We start from the raw sequence: 21,708 nt of genomic DNA, 5'->3' as shown, positions 1-21,708 counted from the left end.
TACATAGACAAGACAGTAAGCTAACAAGGATGAGCATGCACAGGCAACTTTGTGAAACTTACAAGGACAGCACCAACTGGTGTGAAGAAATTCCCAGCTCTGATAAATGTATCCATCAAACACCCCTCACCTGACAGCCTGATCATCATCATCTAAATACCGCAGTGGTTTGATCACCATGACATAAAGCCACTTGCCTCCCATGTGCTTGTGTTGCAGTCGTTGTACAGCACAGATGATCTGTACATGTGAATGTGGCCCAGTCTGACCCACTGCACAAAGATACTCGTCCCTGCACTATCTGGCTTAAGTTTCACCCCCATCTCTTCCCGAAACGACTGCATCCCAAATACACAGGCAACAAAAGACACCACAGAACTGTAAACACTACTGATTGATACTTAAAATAAATTTATTACAATACATTAAGAACATAAATCAAGATATATAAGCAGAGATGGTAAATGGTTAATTATATTTGCACTTATAAATCAAATACAGACGTAACTTGCTGTTTAGCTGCTACATGCTCATGGTAATGGAACAAGTAACAGAAACAGTTCTCCAGCTGCATGCAATGTCTTCTTCTTTAGGAAGGCTTATGTAATCAAGACGGAGAATCATCAAGAAAGCAGAACAACTTCAAGCAAGCATGTAGATGGAAACATTCACTGTCTCAGACATCCTTCTTTCATTTAACATGTTTCAATTTTTTCTGCATGAAGACCCACAAAACCACTGGAGGTGTTTCCCTTCCTTACCCTCCTCCGACAACACTGCATTTGGTACTCGTTTTGGCACCTATGACTGGACACTGGTCACCCACTCATACCTAACTGCATGGGCTCAGGAATAACCCCAACACCTACAACTTCTTCCTGTTTTAAAAGACCCTTTCTCAACTATACACAAAAAACTCAAACTAAATAAGCTGTAGCATTCCTTATTCAATTATGCTAAAGGTATATTGTTAATGTTCCACTCACACAGCGACAGATAACACTGACAATGGAGGAGTTTTACTGCCTTTGTGAATCAAGGATCATCTTTTCACTGGCCATTGAACCACACAGCTGGCTATAGAGAACATCACAGCTTACCCTTGTGCAACAGTACTGATTCCAAATCCCTTTGTGACATTACCATTAAATATGCATGAGTTTCTGTCACGACTTGCTCCAAGCAGTTGAACACGAATGTTCCCAAGGCTTAGACAACAAAATGTGCATGATAACCAGTCCTGACAACAAACTGTGCATGACAACCAAAGTCTTGACAACAGACTGTGCATGACAACCAAAGTCTTGACAACAAACTGTGCATGACAACCAAAGTCTTGACAACAAACTGTGCATGATAATAAAAATGTCTTGACAATAAACTCTGTAGGATAACCAAAGTCTTGACATCAGTGTGTGTATGACAACAAGAGTCTAGACATCAATCTGTATGACAACCAAAGTCTTGACAACAAACTCTGTATGACAACAAAAGGCTAGACATCAAACTGTGTATGATAACCATTATTAAAGATTAGACATTAAACCATGTATGAAAAGCTAGACATCAAATTGTGTATGACAACTAAAGGCTTGACAACAATCTGTGTATGATAACCAAAGGCTAAAACATAAAACTGGGTAATGAAAATGAAAAGCTTGATATCAAACTGTTTCTGATAACCAGAAACTTGACATCAAAAATCAAACTGTGTATGATAATCAAAGGCTTGGCATCAAAGTGTATGATAACCAATGGCTAGACATCAAGCTGCATAATTGTTTAGTAAATTTCAATATGTATTCAACAATGTCACATATTTTAAAGATTTTTACAACAAAATGACTTGTGCCACGATAGATCATGAACATATGCTCCAGATATATAATATCTACAAGCTACAAAAAGAAGTTGTACATTTTGGTAAAATTATGATGAAATGTTAGTGCTCAGTAAATAGTATTAATGTCATAAATACTAAGATAAAAAAACACTGGTGTAGTCTTATGCTTACCTGAACAGTAACCATATTAAGCAGTCGTGTGCAATATGTTTAAAAGGCAGACAATAAAAGCAGTAATCCCATACACAAATCCAAGAAGACGTTGACACTGACAGTGATGACAGAATTCACGAATGTATCCAGGCATCACAAACTCTCAAAACACTTATGCTAAACCCATGTTCAAACTCTGCATCAGGTTTAAGAAAAACCCAGTGGACATTAAGTTTCTCAATAACCCGTCTAGCTAACTTCTCCGACACGTGTTACCTCACTGTTGGCTGCAAATACAAATGACTGAAGCATGATTCTATTTGAACAGCCCTAATCAACTGATCAGTGTTGATAACATGACCTTGTGTGTGCATGGTCTAACAGAACATCTAAACTTAGTAGCTAGTGAGGTATCACACCATGACATCTTGTGACAAATATACATCTTGTAGGTATATTCAGACACTCATGGGTAACAGAGAGCTGTTCTACTCCACAGTCCCCACTGGATACATCATAAAGCCTTCTTCTGTGAGTGACCAGTTTCAAAACCAAATCCTGTTTATCAAAGCGTGGCGACTACAATCTGCATTATATAACACATGAAATCACCAAGTCCTTGTTTTAGGGCTGCTGTTTGTGCCAACTTTAGTGTCAACCTGTCCAAACATGTACACTAGCATTATTTCTGTCTACAGTATTCATTAGAGTAAGATTGTACGGATGGCCGTATGCACAGACATATTCACAAGACTGGAGCTAAGACTTCACTATAATGACCCAAGGTCCTGATCCCTGGGTGGCTGTCTAGATATGCAAATGTGTTGCACAACTGTAAATGTCTAATAAATGGAATTTGATGGCATAAACCTCTTAACTGATCACAGTAGGAACATTGAAACTTTTCATTATTGTGGAGGGAAGTGTTTACAATATTCACTACACAGCAAAAATGTATTTATTTCCAATCTATGCTAACTGCTGAATATCATGGAATGAACATGATCACACATAGTGTACACTATCCATGCAAAGTTTAAACTGTACTGCTGCACAGCTAAATAAAAGCTGTGCAATAATCCTTTATGACCATATTGTACTGACATTGTGCCTGTATCGTCACGCCATGCCTCAAGGACCTGTAGTCACCAGGCTACACAGAGGGACTAGGTGGCTACTGATGCATCAGCTACTTCAATAGCCCTGTTGCAATGCTGGGCTGGAACTTATCTCCACCAACCTATGATGGTATCTCAGTGAAAATTCCATCTTACTGGTCTCTACCAATATATGATGATCTCTTGGAGATTCCATCTAGTACTACCATGTCATCCCATTGTCTACCAAGGGAAAAGTGCCCAACAATGTACATTGTATATGTATAAGGCTCTTGTATTGCTAAAACATTATCAAGAGATAGTGTACAATCTGAGCAAGTAAATGTGTTATGTAGTCTAATAAATAAAATACCATCATAATTCACATCATTAAACCATGAAGATCAACTGGAACCAAGCCTGTACAGACTTACGATGTCTTGCTCCTACACACCTGAGAAAATGTCTCTCCATGTTACAACCTGCAGAATTTTACAGTAACTCTGATCCAATGACCCACGATAATCCAATCAAAATTGAGGAACTTATTTATGAGGAAATGTCTTAACTGTGGACAAAAGCAGTTAAACCATTTCCACTTTGATAAGAAAACTCTGCTAAAAGCAGAGTCTATTGTAAATTTTGACTATTGAGTTTGAGTTGGGGGCCACATTGTGCAAACAATCAAGTCTGGACCAGATAATCCAGTGATTGACATGATGTGATTTTATAAGTTATCACATCGTGTCGAGGGAAATGTGGGGTTTCATCAGTCCCGACTAAGGTTGTATTCCCCGAGCCGGAGTCGTGTCCCAAGACACGATGTGATAACGCATTTATCTAGCTGAATGTTTTCACTAAATCAAAACAAAACAACACGCATCGAATCGACTTGCTGCCATGTTGACACCAGCTGATCGTTTGACCTCAATGCACAGCACATTACTAAAGGATTGTCGATGCACGCTTTTCTCACTTCTCGCGTCGTCACCGAGACGTAGCGGGAGGATATGACTTTCACAGCGGGAGTATAAAAGTCGTATACTCCCGCTGGCGGATCGTGATGGATGTACATGGTATTTTATCAGAGTCACGGGGACCAATCAAAACTCGACATTCTTACATGAGGCTGGATAAGATCTCTTGGCAGGTGTTTATGTATCACTAATAAGTAGTGACACCATGTGTTTGATAAAAGGTGAGCATATCATACCCCATCGGTGGAACCTCTCATAAAACATTTTTGTAACTGTTTGAAATTTCTCCATGTATCTAAAATATAATGCCTTTAAAGCTTCAGAGAGGCCTTGAATTTTGTAACCTTGATCGAACAGCTTCTGAACAAGAGTCACAGTGATGATGGTCACTACAAGCCAGGTGAAAAGAGAACACTCTGTTGTACCTTGAAAGTTGTGATTAGCATACCAAAGGCTGGAAAGTCAAGCTGACTATGGGTAAGTTGAAATCACCCATTTTGTCATACAGATTAGTAGAGAGTTTTTGTCACTTTGAATCTTCATGCATAGATCTAAATATGAAACAGTCTGAGTTCAGTAGCCGTATGCTTGTACTGGGTGTAAATTCTATTCCGGACATAAGTAAGATGTTTGCCAAGGCGTAACGTTAAACCAGTATTCATATCTTAAACGTAGCTAAAGTTACGTCAGGCCTAGTTCCATATTTACGCCATCTACCCAGCAGGCGTACGCTAGACGCTACGCCCTGTGTATAGGTGACAGTCATACATGGATATTGCAGACAACAGTTCTACACAAACCATTTATTTTGAGAAAAGTCAAACCCTTTCTTGACATACAATCTTGATCTGTACAGAAGATTTTGATTCAGGGGAACTGACATATTCAAGATAGTGGATACAATCAGAGGTGACTCAGACGGCAATGCCACAACATATTATTTCTCCATTGGTAAAGTTGGGCTTTTTCAGTTTTCTTTGGCTTAATACGGATCTACCAAGAAGTTGTTTCCAACCATTTCCTGGTGTCTTGAAAATGTTAAAAATATGTTAAATATCACAATGCACCCCAAAGTAAATCTGCTAAGTCGGGCATAGTAACACCAAGACTTAACCCTCATTGTGCATGATGTGTAAGAGCAAGGCATGGCTAAGCCAGACGTTGCTGTGCCCAACATCAACATGCAGCCAGTGGTGGGTAAATCAGGGAAAGGGCAATGGCTATTTGAACAATACTAGTTCATCAACATACTGGAAGCATAAGCTAAACTGAAACTTTCAACATTTTTATGACAAGATCATTATTAACACGATCAATCTGCTCTACAAAAAAAAAAAAAAATTCCAAAATTTTCCAGTTTTCCCTTATCCCACTAAAGCACTTGTGTGAACAAACACTAAACAAACAAAATGTAACCTTCTTCATCTTTGTGAGCTAAAGTCTTCATGACAGCTTGTAAACTGTAACAATGATTAGCTCCCATGCTGTTAATCTGTATCTGCATGGCAAAACAAAGGATGAATGTAGATATACTCCATACTTGGAATGTGTCAAAATACTTATATCCATATATACGTAGATAACAAAGAGAATGGTAGGATCATCGCACTGTGTACATATAGATGGGATGATAGTTGCCACTCAACTTACTTTCATATCATATCTAAAAACAGCTCATGCGGCGCTAAAAAAGAATTGAATTTATGACAGGCTGTTCTCTGATGAAGGTCTCATTTTACATGATCATGCTGCAAACAGTAAATACAAGTGAGATTTCTCAATGCCAGCACTTATCCTGCTTGAGTGACAACAATCCTCAATATGAACACATGAACACTTACTGTGAATAGATCTTCAAAAGATTTGGTTAAGAATTTGTCTTCTTCACTTGACATTGAAAAAGCTGGCCATCAGACTGGCTGTGGTGGAGTGACACATACAGCAATTGTCGCTTGAATAAACACAGCACACAAAAACATTTTAACATATTCATAGGGAGAGCTTATCAACACTGAATCAAACGAACCACCATGAACATGAATGCTGACAAACTTCATGGATAACAACTTCTTTTAGTTTGTGAATGCAATGTTTCGATAAAAATTCTTGTACCGTTGTCAGTCAGGAAATGATTTCCTATGGGCAACTGTCCAGACTGACAATGATCAGTGAATATCATACTTTCCAACTTCTAAAATGCGACAAAAATTTAACTTGTGAATTACTGAAGAAAAATAAGATAGTTGTGTTAATAAAACATGGCATTCAAAAGTAATGTTGTACACCCTTTGGGCACGATCCTATAAAAGATGGGGACTGGGGAATTAGGGTGTGGAATGAGAAGGGTGGTTGGGCAAGAACCTCATAACATACTACATGTGTAAGTCCTAACATTGTTGTTTTGAGCCCCAGTGCTGCTAAACACGACCACTGCAGCACATTGAACATCCACTGTAAGATATGCAAGACATGTACTACAAGGTGACTGATCACTTATCCTACTGCAGATGAATACAAAGATCCATTTGTTAAAACACTTACCCGGTGAGGTAAACACCTGACTCAACACCTGTTTTTTTGTCCTAGCTATAAGATATATATATCCACCTGCTGCTACTGCCAGCTGTTTATATAATACACACCTGCATGCCTGAATGAGCACAATGAATATGATCCTCTAAGCATAATATTAGTAAGAAGCGAGTACCGTACTTACTCTTGTGAGATAACTGACCTACATGCAAAAATAATACACAGTTGTTAGCCATTTAAATGTTTCTTGTACCTGCACATTCTTTCAAAGGAATTCCAGTAGCCATACTCCAGAACATTTCAACATTGTTTTCTCAGAACTGATACATTGTTAGTCAGAACAGCAACACATAAAAAAGAAAGTAACTGTTATTTTCTGCTTGTTCCAATCCATTTCTCATTTCAGAAGCTATGTAAGTACATGAAGTAATTGTTATGAACCAGCCTTGGCCATAAAGATCTGACAGAGTATCTACAGTCACAAAGAGACAAACAGCATGTATCTATGGACTGTCCACCATGGGAGATCAAGACATGACAGAAGTTTTGTCTCACATGAAACATTGAATCTAACATGAACACTGGGCCACCCCTCCCCTCCCCAATATCACCGCTACAGCTTACATTACCATACAGATAACACAGCCAAGGTCCTAGCTGTATTTCCATAATGTAACCATATTGTGTGCCACTGTATTAGCTGGGACCAGTGAAAAATGTCACACACGTCACCAGAATATGCTCTACGTAGTGTTTGACGGTAAAACTGATGTCATTTGGTTTTGATACAACCTATTCACTTGGTAAAGACGCACATATGAGACAACTTACATTGACTTTTGGCATAATACGTAATAGTACTGCAAACTACAACTATAGGGTACTCTAAGGGACCACTATTTTCAGTTAGCTAAAACTGCAGTTTGCTAAACAACAAAAATTCAGGGAGCAAGTGGTCAAACAAACAGTTATGTTACATCTGTCATTTCCCAGTACAAGTGTGTTCAAAATAAACATAGTTTAATGTTCTAGGTCATCTTTCCAAGATCCAACTTGAGTCAGTTAAAAGTCTGATGGCCCAGTCTAGTATAATTCTGTCTGGTCTTGGAAACTGCAAGTCCAATATTCTAAATGAACAAATATTAAATGAAATTGGCGTGAAGAGCCATGATCAGGCCAGTTGACTCGGAATGGCTTGGCATGGACTATTCATTGAATTAAGCTGCCAGTGATTCATCATGAGCTGATCATTATTCTTGGCCCGATCATTGTGTAGATAACGTTAACTCACTGATTTACATCAATCATGCATGCAATAGGCATATGCAGGTTATGATTTAATGATACTTAATTATTCATGCAAGTTCGTGACTATGATTTGTAGCAATTACCTGTTTGATCATTAAACCTGTTAACCTAACAGACTTGATGTCTGGAAGTCATGGAGAACAAGTAATGAAGAGCAGGACCTCACAATCAGGGGACACACAACTGACTGACTTGAAGCGGCACATTTATGTCTACACAGTTTGAAAGAAATAGAATCTCCAGTTAACACCAATATGAATATGTTTACTACTGTGCCAGTAGCAAGGCAGCACTGTGGACTGTGACTGAAGCACAGATATTACACAGCATTCACACATACATGTGAAAACATGGCATCAGCACTTGACTTCAGTGGGGAGGAACAAAGCAACCAACATTCATTAACATCTTGAAAGTGTTCAACCCTTCAAAAAACCTTATTTAGAAACTACACCACACTATCATCAGTCAACATGGGAACACACAGCTAATTAATTCTGTAAAATATTTTTCACTCAAGTGCTGCAAAAATGAAATCCGAATAGTTATTGTACATACTATACAATGCTATTAGCGTGTAGCGGTACACATGTACTAGGTTGTGGTACATAATGGAGTACCGTCTACCGGTACAAGTGTGTTGGAACATAAGCATTGATGTGATACGCGAACAATTGTACATATGTGGTGGTACATGGTGTGGGATATGAATAGTAGCACATATGTGGTGGTACGTGGTGTGGTGAACGAAATGTAGCATGTATGTGGTGGTACATGGTGTGGGATATGAATAGTAGCACATATGTGGTGGTACATGGTGTGGGACATGAATATTAGCATGTATGTGGACGTACATGGTGTGGGATATGAGTAGTAGCACATATGTGGTGGTACATGGTGTGGGATATGAATATTAGCATGTATGTGGTGGTACGTGGTGTGGGATATGAATAGTAGCACATATGTGGTGGTACATGGTGTGGGATATGAATATTAGCATGTATGTGGAGGTACGTGGTGTGGGATATGAACAGTAGCATGTATGTGGTGGTACATGGTGTGGGATATGAATAGTAGCACATATGTGGTGGTACATGGTGTGGGATATGAATAGTAGCACATATGTGGTGGTACATGGTGTGGTGGATGAAAAGTAGCACATATGTGGTGGTACATGGTGTGGGATATGAATAGTAGCATGTATGTGGTGGTACATGGTGTGGGATATGAATAGTAGCACATATGTGGTGGTACATGGTGTGGGATATGAATAGTAGCATGTATGTGGTGGTACGTAGTGTGAGATATGAATAGTAGCATGTATGTGGTGGTACATGGTGTGGGATATGAATAGTAGCATGTATGTGGTGGTACATGGTGTGGTGCACGAAATGTAGCATGTATGTGGAGGTACATGGTGTGGGATATGAATAGTAGCACATATGTGGTGGTACATGGTGTGGGATATGAATAGTAGCACATATGTGGTGGTACGTGGTGTGAGATATGAATAGTAGCATGTATGTGGTGGTACATGGTGTGGGATATGAATAGTAGCATGTATGTGGTGGTACATGGTGTGGGATATGAATAGTAGCACATATGTGGCGGTACATGGTGTGGGATATGAATAGTAGCACATATGTGGTGGTACATGGTGTGGGATATGAATAGTAGCACATATGTGGTGGTACGTGGTGTGGTGAACGAAATGTAGCATGTATGTGGTGGTACATGGTGTGGGATATGAATAGTAGCACATATGTGGTGGTACGTGGTGTGGGATATGAATAGTAGCATGTATGTGGTGGTACATGGTGTGGGATATGAATAGTAGCACATATGTGGTGGTACATGGTGTGAGATATGAATAGTAGCACATATGTGGCAGTATGTGGTGTGGGATATGAATATTAGCATGTATGTGGTGGTACATGGTGTGGGATATGAATAGTAGCACATATGTGGTGGTACATGGTGTGGGATATGAATATTCGCATGTATGTGGTGGTACATGGTGTGGGATATGAATAGTAGCACATATGTGGTGGTACATGGTGTGGTGAACGAAATGTAGCATGTATGTGGTGGTACATGGTGTGGGATATGAATAGTAGCACATATGTGGTGGTACATGGTGTGAGATATGAATAGTAGCACATATGTGGCAGTATGTGGTGTGGGATATGAATATTAGCATGTATGTGGTGGTACATGGTGTGGGATATGAATAGTAGCACATATGTGGTGGTACATGGTGTGGTGCATGAAAAGTAGCACATATGTGGTGGTACGTGGTGTGAGATATGAATAGTAGCACATATGTGGCAGTATGTGGTGTGGGATATGAATGTTAGCATGTATGTGGTGGTACATGGTGTGGGATATGAATAGTAGCATGTATGTGGTGGTACATGGTGTGGTGCACGAAATGTAGCATGTATGTGGAGGTACATGGTGTGGGATATGAATAGTAGCACATATGTGGTGGTACATGGTGTGGGATATGAATATTAGCATGTATGTGGAGGTACGTGGTGTGGGATATGAATAGTAGCATGTATGTGGTGGTACATGGTGTGAGATATGAATAGTAGCACAAATGTGGCAGTATGTGGTGTGGGATATGAATATTAGCATGTATGTGGTGGTACATGGTGTGGTGCACGAAATGTAGCATGTATGTGGAGGTACATGGTGTGGGATATGAATAGTAGCACATATGTGGTGGTACATGGTGTGGGATATGAATAGTAGCATGTATGTGGTGGTACGTGGTGTGAGATATGAATAGTAGCATGTATGTGGTGGTACATGGTGTGGGATATGAATAGTAGCACATATGTGCTGGTACATGGTGTGGGATATGAATATTAGCATGTATGTGGAGGTACGTCGTGTGGGATATGAATAGTAGCATGTATGTGGTGGTACGTGGTGTGGTGCACGAAATGTAGCATGTATGTGGAGGTACATGGTGTGGGATATGAATAGTAGCACATATGTGGTGGTACGTCGTGTGGGATATGAATATTAGCATGTATGTGGAGGTACATGGTGTGGGATATGAATATTCGCATGTATGTGGTGGTACATGGTGTGGGATATGAATAGTAGCACATATGTGGTGGTAAATGGTGTGGGATATGAATAGTAGCATGTATGTGGTGGTACATGGTGTGGGATATGAATAGTAGCACATATGTGGTGGTACATGGTGTGGGATATGAATATTCGCATATATGTGGTGGTACGTGGTGTGGGATATGAATATTCGCATGTATGTGGAGGTACATGGTGTGGGATATGAATAGTAGCACATATGTGGTGGTACATGGTGTGGGATATGAATATTCGCATGTATGTGGTGGTACATGGTGTGGGATATGAATAGTAGCACATATGTGGTGGTAAATGGTGTGGGATATGAATAGTAGCACATATGTGGTGGTACGTGGTGTGGGATATGAATATTCGCATGTATGTGGTGGTACATGGTGTGGGATATGAATATTCGCATGTATGTGGTGGTACATGGTGTGGGATATGAATAGTAGCACATATGTGGTGGTACGTGGTGTGGGATATGAATATTCGCATGTATGTGCAGGTACATGGTGTGGGATATGAATATTCGCATGTATGTGGAGGTACATGGTGTGGGATATGAATAGTAGCACATATGTGGTGGTACGTGGTGTGGGATATGAATATTCGCATGTATGTGGAGGTACATGGTGTGGGATATGAATATTCGCATGTATGTGGTGGTACATGGTGTGGGATATGAATATTCGCATGTATGTGCTGGTGCATGGTGTGGGATATGAATATTTGTATGTATGTGGTGGTACGTGGTGTGGTGCATGAAAAGTAGCACATATGTGGTGGTACATGGTGTGGGATATGAATAGTAGCACATATGTGGTGGTACATGGTGTGGTGGATGAAAAGTAGCACATATGTGGTGGTACATGGTGTGGGATATGAATAGTAGCACATATGTGGTGGTACATGGTGTGGTGGATGAAAAGTAGCACATATGTGGCGGCACATGGTGTGGGATATGAATAGTAGCAAATATGTGGTGGTACGTGGTGTGGTACATGAAAAGTAGCACATATGTGGTGATATGCGGTGTGGGATATAAATAGTCGCATGTATGTGGTGATATGCGGTGTGGGATATAAATAGTCGCATGTATGTGGTGATATGCGGTGTAGGATATAAATAGTCGCATGTATGTGGTGGTGCAGGGTGTGGTACATGAATAGTAACACATATGTGGTGGTATGTGGTGTGGTATATGAATAGTAACACATATGTGGTGGTATGTGGTGTGGTACATGAATAGTAACACATATGTGGTGGTATGTGGTGTGGTACATGAATAGTAACACATGTGGTGGTATGTGGTGTGGGATATGAATAGTAACACATGTGGTGGTATGTGGTGTGGTATATGAATAGTAACACATGTGGTGGTATGTGGTGTGGTACATGAATAGTAACACATGTGGTGGTATGTGGTGTGGTACATGAATAGTAACACATGTGGTGGTATGTGGTGTGGGATATGAATAGTAACACATGTGGTGGTATGTGGTGTGGTACATGAATAGTAACACATGTGGTGGTATGTGGTGTGGTACATGAATAGTAACACATGTGGTGGTATGTGGTGTGGTACATGAATAGTAACACATGTGGTGGTATGTGGTGTGGTACATGAATAGTAACACATGTGGTGGTATGTGGTGTGGTATATGAATAGTAACACATGTGGTGGTATGTGGTGTGGGATATGAATAGTAACACATGTGGTGGTATGTGGTGTGGGATATGAATAGTAACACATGTGGTGGTATGTGGTGTGGTATATGAATAGTAACACATGTGGTGGTATGTGGTGTGGTACATGAATAGTAACACATGTGGTGGTATGTGGTGTGGTATATGAATAGTAACACATGTGGTGGTATGTGGTGTGGTACATGAATAGTAACACATGTGGTGGTATGTGGTGTGGTATATGAATAGTGGTGGTTCTTGGGACAATACATATATAGCAGTATATGTATAATCATGATAATGGTAATGCATGTCAGATCCTTGGTATCAGGAATACCCTCTTCCAATGTTAGTACCAATCCTGAACACATTGCCATATGTCGTATCCTGTATCCTGTCAGAATTAATCTATCAGTACCAAAAACCAGAAACACAATTCTAACTGCATACACATTTTTATTTGTTCAAAGGCTTATTCCATGCTGCCATACTGACGCTGACAGTCTTTTTGGCTCTTCTTCACACTACTGCCTCCGTCACTGTCCGTAATAACAACACACTGCTGTGTCTGCCTGCCATCCAAACTATAACTGACCTCCATTCTGTGTTAAGTTTAACCTGTGCCCAAGCGTCTGAGTGTATATGCCCACACATAGCTTATCACATCACTTTCAGCAGTGCTACCAAGTAGATTATTATTTGTCAAACCTACTGGCCCAAACAAAAACTAAACTGAGGCTTCAAACTTGTTGGTGGATTTCCTGTCAGAATACATTAGATCAGAAACAAAACACATCACAGTTCATGTTAAATAACATTCCAAAACTTGTACACAATCAAAACACTCTGAGACTAAACAACTAGCATGAAATGTATGTCCAGTTCAATTCAGAAGGGTTTTGAATGGCCAGCAAAATAGAAACCATATGACAGGGCTTGATTTAGTGCTTTATTACTTGCACAGCTGCAACCCTATATTACAAGGTGCAACCAAGTTATGCACCATGTGCAAATCAATTTTTGAGTGGGTACACTTCTCAATAAAACATCAAAATGATTCAGTAGCATATTTCTTTCATTACATATTGCAACTGGAGAAAAAGAACTGGAATGTGGCCGGTGCTGCTAGGTTTTTATGTTAGGTTGCACATGGTGCAATCTCTTGCATTGAGCACTGTATGACAACACAATAACAGACATATAGGACACTAGGAGAAAGGTATGGCCAATTAACACAAACATTTTTAACACAGCCAAAATTAGTGGTGTCACGATTAACTGAAATGATGAGTTTAAGTGTAATTTGCATCATAAAAAAACAAAGAACCATATGCATTAACAACCATCACAGAAGTGAGTAACTGAGCGAGTTTAGTTTTACGCCACACTGTGCAGTATTCCTGCTATATGGCGGCAGATGGTAGATAATCATGTATGGACCAGACGATCCAGTCATCAACAGCATGAGCATCAATCTTTGCAGTTGGGAACCAATGACATGTGAGAGTGTCTGACCACCCGATCCTGTTTGTCGTTCCTTAAGGGTTACTGAAATCCAATATTCTAACCCAGACCTTCATGGGTCAACCATCACTGGAAAATATGATAAATGACTTAAACCTACTATTGTCCATGACAGAACGGTTGCAATGAGCCAATCATCAAATAGAGATTTCAGCCAGCTGAGTTGGCTGTGAGACTGACAACATGTGACAAGGAAAGATATATATCTTCACTAAAACAAATACGGAAATCATATGACTTTTTGTTTGTTTCTGAAACTGATATCATTAGGTAAACAATGAACGTGTTTTAACTATATATATTTGGACTGACAAGTTACTTGCTGCAATGTTGTAAACATCAGTATACATGCAGACAGGGAAATTACTTCCTTGATTGTTTCACCTAGTATGTAAAGCTGTTTACTTTATGTTCATTATGTTGTTCCAAATCAGTTCAAGTCCAGTTTGTTGCATTGCTGTAATAATATTCATGCCATACTGACCAGGCATGAGTTAAGGTCTAACTGTTCTTGTCCACTATGTCCCACAGTTCGAAATCACCCAATGGTATTTCTACACTCTAATGAGGTATGTCATTTTGACTTGGACAGGAACAGCATAACCCGAGACAATTGACATTTGGACGAGTTGATAAAAAAGTCTTGAAAATGTTACTACCATTAAGATTAGATCAGACTTTATTTGCTAACATCGTGTAGCGTCTGGGGTCACTTGTGTTTTGTGTCATTATTTTAACTTTCTTTATAAACATGGGTGTTTATATGCTTGGTGGATTCTTGCAATCTGAACAGGATTCGCGTTTTCTCTACGTCTAGTCTCGGCATGGAACATACATCGGTTTGATGAAAGCATATTGATTTTATTCCGATACAATGACAATTCTGACGAAACTGCCTACCAAATTCTTGCCAATTCTTGAAAACTAACCAGCTAATAATCCGATCGTAGCGGAAAGTATTCACAGTTTTGTAAGTAACAAATGTGACCTACAAAACATGGTAACGGCGAACACGCAGAGAGAAGAATATTCATGTCCCTGCAACATGTAATGTCGAAGTCATTTTTTTGCTCTAATAAATCAGCGTGCCTTGCACAATGCATAAAACGGCATGCGTGCAAAAAAATATGGAACATGCCATCAAACAAATCTTACAATCCAGTAAACAGTTATCACATACCTATTCTGATCATCATCATACTAGGGAGAAAATAATCACCAGAATCACTCAACATCGGAGGCGGGTTTCTATGAAATGTCTGGATTATTGTCTCCCTTTGATGGGTTGGTATTAAAATCATTACTTCCACTAAATACGAATACTGATTTAGGTACTGAAATAACTTCAGATAAAAAACCCCGCTGCTTTTGATTACGTCATTGATAAAACGCAACATGAAACATAATAATAACTTGAGTTCCCAAATTCATTAAGTTTGGTTGATTTTGCCTCCAATAAATATCAGAAATGTATTCGTATCGTACCCCTCGTGAAAAATATGAAGAACTATATACTATCGCTGAAGTATTATCAACAAACACTTGTCGCACTAAGAAGTGGGAGAAGTGCACTTTACCTGAGACAGTTAGCTGTTTCATACAGACCGTGGTTTACTGAAGCATGGCAACATACAGCATCACCCTTCTACCGCTACAATATAACACACTCAAGTAGTCTACTATTGTATACTTAAGAGGGCAAATTATGAGGGTTTTGAACAGTGCCTTAGACGCAACTCACCAAGTAAGTGACTCTGGTTGGTACAATATAAATGATTAATTGCGTTTAATGATTTATTGCGTAACAATGATCTACGCAAATTTTAGGGAAAAGATGTACATGTTGGTGATTGTAATCTTATACCGATATAGATCAAACGGGTGTCACAGAGTGGGTCGTTAGAGAGTAGTTTGGGTCACAGTAGTTGAAGCAGTGTCAACGCTGTGGTGCTAGGTGTTGCTGTCGTAGTTGTACATTAGACACCAGCAGTAGAATCAGTAGTGATGAAGGGGTGGTTCTGATAGTGGTAGTGCTAGTAGTAGTTGTAGTGATCATCTTAATGGAATGTAATTGTTGCAGAAGTGTGTGAGTGATTACGTAAGTATGGTTTTAATAATCCAGCAATATCACGACTGGGGCACACAAGAAATGGGCTTCACACACTGCACACATGTGAGGAATCAAACCCGGGTCTTCAGTGTGACGAGCGGACGCTTTAACAACTAGGCTACCCCACCGACCCTGCTTAAGTAGTGTAGGTGGTGGCAGTTAACATTACAGGTTTACGACACTAAATACGGTGCAATGGACCCATAAAACAGGTGTCCTTACATGACTGACTATATACACACGCAGTAGAGGAATGATCCACCTTCACACGAGTGAGACCACTGACACACGATCTGTCCAAAACGCTTTCCCCATGACAGAGTGGAAAGTGATCCATTATCTGGCTACATTAGCTCACACAAATCACGTAAGCTGCAGGAAAGGTCGGGAGTTATGTAAAAGACAAGGGCCAGTGGATTGCAGATTGCCTAGTCAATGATTCAGCGTGTGAAATCAACAAGGATGCTAGCACATAATAGCACCTGTTACATACCGGGCTTCCTGTGACACGCTGGGGGGAGTGAAACATTCAGTGCTGTGACTGCAGGGAATCGTTGGGAGTGAAAAACACTAGCAAATCACGGGGCCTTCTCTGAAGAACAATCACCGACACTGTGTGCAGGTGACAGCCACTCCGAACACTGTCCGCCTCCGCATTCAAGATGTGGATTCGAACCCCGGATTCGCTCTGAATTTGACTCATGGTTTTTCTGCACTACACACGTTCTTGAGTGTCTCCCAGAAGTGGAAAGCGACACTTTTCTGCGCTACAATGATAGGAAATATGCCGGCTTGACAATTTAGTTTCCAGCGTCTTTTGGGACGACTGAAGCCAATCGTGGGTTCTGTTAACTTTCTCGCTGCTGTACCTCTTACAGATGTATGCTGTGGGGTAGCCTCGTGGTCAAAGCGCTCGCTCCCAAAAATCCGCTCGCTCCCAAAAATCCGCCCGTGGCTAACAGATATATATTATATAGTCACGTTGTCACGTTGATAACCCCGCGTGGACAGTAGATATAACATCATGTGTTGAGGGACACTCTACCTCATGGCCTGAATGTTACAGAACGCGGTTTTTAAAAAATAAATAAAAAGAAAAGGTAAAATAAAAAAGACAAAGAAATATATAGTACGCAACACCGCCGTACCTTGGTGGCCCTTGCATTGGTGGACTCCTGGTTGTTTGCCTGTGGTAGCTTGACATACATCTATCGTGCATAGCTAGGACATGGCACGGAGTACTTATAATTCATGTATGTGTGTATGAATGTAAAATTGCAGTGCGAACCACGAACACCAGTGCTTCATGAACACTCGTGTAATTCCGGAACAAGCGAATCGTCATGTTCACGTGACGAGAAAGGGGATGTAGGGGGAAGGAATGTGCTTGTCACTGTAATGGAGGTCTTCGGATGTAACAGGTGAAGCTCACGTGCCCGTTTCACGGAAACATGATTAGTGTATCAATAACAGGAATCCCGGAACAGGCTCGACGCTTTCGTCTCTCTCATCTCATATCTCGCACGTACGTCATATGGGCGCTACCGCCCGCAAATGCGTGGGCTCGTTGAGCGAGATTAAATTGTCTGTCGACCAGTATTAAAGTGGAGACAGGTATCTGTGACACGAGCTGGTCCAAGCCTAGTGGAACAGTCTATATATAAAGACTGTATTCACGAATTGTGTGACAGCGACGTACTGCTAGCACCGGTCATCAGTGCCTTGCCTTACCGGATGTACATCCAGCGTGGGTAATGTCAAGGTCATTAGGTAGCTAGATATGGATGACTGAACAGACACAGGAAATATTTTGGTTTCAAGGTGTCACTGGTGTAAGATGTACTCCCAAAGACGGATTTGTCACCTTGTCCACTATCTGCCTGACGTGATTGTTTCAAATCCAAGATTCATTTTCATATTGTTCCCATTGCTAAAGTATGTAATTTGAACAACCTTAAATTTTGAAAGAAAACAAACTAACAATGTTTGTAATGTTTGCATGTTTACAATTGAGTCAGGACCAGACAACTCTCTCCCGAAAGTTTGAACGAAGAAAACAAATTCAAGTATATGTTCAGAGACCATATAATATTACATGGTCTCTAGTTCAGACAACAGGACAGCTGATGGAAACAGGTTTAGCCCATTTGAAATGTCAAAATCAGGAGCCTGGAGAAAATGGCCTTACGCAACTTCACTGAAATATCATCTGTTTCACAGTCTGATACATTATCTACATGAACAACTTTGGCAGCACTTTGGGCAGGTACATTAACATTTCTTTCACAATTCTATCTAATCATCTTGATATGACAGACGTGCGTGTGTCATTGTACCATAGTATGGTGTGAGCACAAGACGATCAATATCATGTATCTAAAAGAAAAGGTTCCTTGAAACTTTAATAAAACCAAGGTAGATGTATAAGCTGGAATAAACTTCTTGTAGTACGTACCAGAGTATTCTGTCTAAATCTAGTACAAGTCTTAATATAGCACTCCAGTCCACATTTCTAAATCTGCAGGTTGAATATATCCCAGAGCTACCTTATAACATAATATAACGTCCATGCATTTATGCAATGTCCACAGAAGTTACTCTTTTCTGACCAAGCTGTCCGAGGGAAAGACTTGTATAATATTTGTGCCCCAAGTTGTTCAAGGAGAAGATTTGTGTCACCCATCACGCACCAGGTTGTCATAAAGAAAGGCTTGTGTAACGTACCATGCGCTTTGTTGTCCCAGTTGTCCCGTGTTGGACATGTGTAATCTACCAATGTGTAATCATGTGTAGCCTGTAATGTCCCATATGTTCCCCATGGAGTAGACTTGTATAACCATGCTCCAAGTTGTCCAAAGAGAAGACTTGTGTAACCTATCACTCTCCAATTTGTCCAAGGGGGACACTTGTGTAACATATCATGCCCCCAGCTGTCAAAGTCGGACACTTGTGTAACATATCACGCCCCAGGTTGTCCAAAGGGGAAGGCATGTGTAACCTGTCATGCCCGAAGTTTTCCAAGTGGAGAGACTTTGTACTTACCATAACCCATGTTATCTAGGAAAACGAATTGTGTAACCTGTCACAGGCCCCAGTTTGTCCAAGGGGAAGACCTGTGTATTGGTCATCTCATCTCCGTTGTTAGAGACGTGTAGAAGGCCTGTCTATCCTATATTTGTGAACTACTACTCATCTTTACATCAGGTAATGTTACAGGCGATTGGGTGTCCGACAACAGCATTGTATCCTATTTGGTGATACATTGTGGAGAAAATCATCCATAGCTAATCGTGAATTACTAAGTCCCCAACTGCACACCTCCTTTTCCGCAAATCTGAATCGACAGCTCCGGCATAGAGGGCATTGATCCAATGGCGTTCACAAGAGGATCTTCACCTTTTGACTATCTCCTGTCGCCAAGGAAATCCGCCTTAAAGGCCAGGCATGAATAATCAGTGTGTTATATAAAGTACAAGGTCCCGTATGTCAGTTTTGAGAAGACACAAATATGATAAAACCTCAATGGAGCATATGTTCCGGTTGAATCTCCCTGATGGGGTTATTAGCCAAAGAGACAAACACATTTCCCCAGGGACACGATCTCTAAATGCTGAGATAAAGCATGTGAGAATGCATGTGTTTGGTTAAATGTGTTCTGGCAAAAGATAACATGCTGTTATACACTTGAAGATTGGATTTGACACAATTTTTTAGAAGTTGGGAAGTAAAGTATAAAACAAACTTAATGGATAACAACTTCTTTTATTCGTGAGGGCGATGTTTCGAAGCTCATTTTATGCTAGACAACGGTACAAGAATCTGTATCGAAACGTCGCTCTCATGAATAAAAGAAGTTGTTATCCATAACGTTTGTTCTATATAATCACACAAATTTTGCAAGAGCAGTCGACAGCAATTCCAATTCAAATCCTTTGCCATTGAGTTGTAGCTCGTCTCGTGTTTCGCCACGGTAACCAAACGTTGGTGTAAACTGTCAGTTGTTGACAGCTGAGGCAAGTCACGGGAATCGAATTAAAGACTGTAAGAACCTAACAGTGAACCATCCAGACCATGCATGACACGTTAACACCGATTTTTTCGCTATCAAACGGCTTCACCTCAGAGGAGTATCTCGTGTTTACTCTTTTGATATAACGCCGCCGCATTCAGTCATTTGATGGCGACATGTAAAGTGAGTACGTGATACAAGATGGGGAGTACTATCGAGTAACTGAGTCAAGCCATCCCATATATTTACTACTGTAACACGTGGAACACCCATGAATACGTAGTGAGATCCTAACAGGCTTTGAGAGAGTTGAATAAATTATTCATTTATGTTAACTCCCTTTTCAACAAATGGGTCTCTCATACATCATTGGCTCTTTGCTTTGCCTTGATTTTTTTAGGAATGTGCGCCGTAAGAGAGGAGTAATTACATATTTTGTGCGAGTTTTGGGAGATGTCAATATTTTGTTAGTAGACTCAGAAGCGAAAACCGGTCTTGAATCAGGAAGTTTACTGAAGAATTAACCTCATTCCTTTTGTGAAATTTGCAAAAGTACATCTTTAGGAAACAAACGTTTTTAATCCAGCGGTGTGGTAATATGTGGTGAAACTGGTGCCATCTCCGGCGTCCTACACATGACTCCACATTGAAACTGTAGCCACACCTGTCATCACGCTGCTTTACGAACAGCACAGGTACAGGTAGTGTGTGCTGGCTGTACAGGACCCGGATGTTGACGCTGATAGACAGTTCCCGGAACAGTTCAAAGAATGTATGTTGTTGATCTAGCTCCACGGCGATTACACGATGTATTTACTGTTGTCAAAACAATGCTCTTTCTTCTATTTCACAAATAACCCTGCAACAGAGGTAGCTTTGTCATCAAATGTATTTTTATTAGGTCTTATCAACAATGTTTGAATGAATTTGGTGCTGTTTACCCTTGTCACAAACACGCAGTATTCATCCAGCCATGGATATTACACATTTATATCAACAGAACTAAACATTGGATAAAAGCATTTGATATTTTGGTATGAACGTAAACGTAGTTTAAAGATGATCCAACGGATCACATATCAATTAATAAAATGTCTCCTATAATTCTTTGAAAGTTACCCACGTTGCACGTCAAGGTAAAAGATGTGGGCGCAGGGGGTTGCTGCTATTCACAGAGGCAGTACCAAATGTACCAGAGCAAAGTACCAAACAGTCAGAACACTTATGAACATTTGGCTCTGGAGCTTGAAACTGATACAGAGACTCTTAATATATATAATGACAGTATACAGACCGTCAAAGAAAATACCACTTTTTCGATGAATTTTCGGAGTCACTGGATTTAACCATCAGCCTCCGTGACA

The 21,708-nt window shown here is 40.2% G+C and overlaps 1 protein-coding gene across 5 annotated transcripts in view; it reads right to left on the bottom strand.

Moving 5' to 3' along the window:
• Nucleotides 1–15,512, bottom strand: part of LOC137299127 (band 3 anion transport protein-like) — a 112,387-nt gene extending 96,875 nt beyond the window's left edge. For 2 of the 5 annotated variants that reach the window (XM_067831650.1, XM_067831657.1), the window contains exon 1: nucleotides 15,406–15,503. The gene's annotated coding sequence lies outside the window, so the exon portion shown is untranslated. Of the gene's footprint in view, nucleotides 1–197; nucleotides 363–5,911; nucleotides 6,376–15,405 lie in introns of those variants that run through there. The other 3 variants (XM_067831652.1, XM_067831653.1, XM_067831651.1) reach the window with 3 other exon arrangements.
• Between the last annotated feature and the right edge of the window lie 6,196 nt (nucleotides 15,513–21,708).

Source organism: Haliotis asinina, chromosome 10 (genome assembly GCF_037392515.1).
Source record: "Haliotis asinina isolate JCU_RB_2024 chromosome 10, JCU_Hal_asi_v2, whole genome shotgun sequence".
NCBI classification, from domain to species: Eukaryota; Metazoa; Mollusca; class Gastropoda; order Lepetellida; family Haliotidae; genus Haliotis; species Haliotis asinina.
Note: the sequence above shows the minus strand (reverse complement) of the source record. Positions and strands in the feature narration are given on the sequence as shown.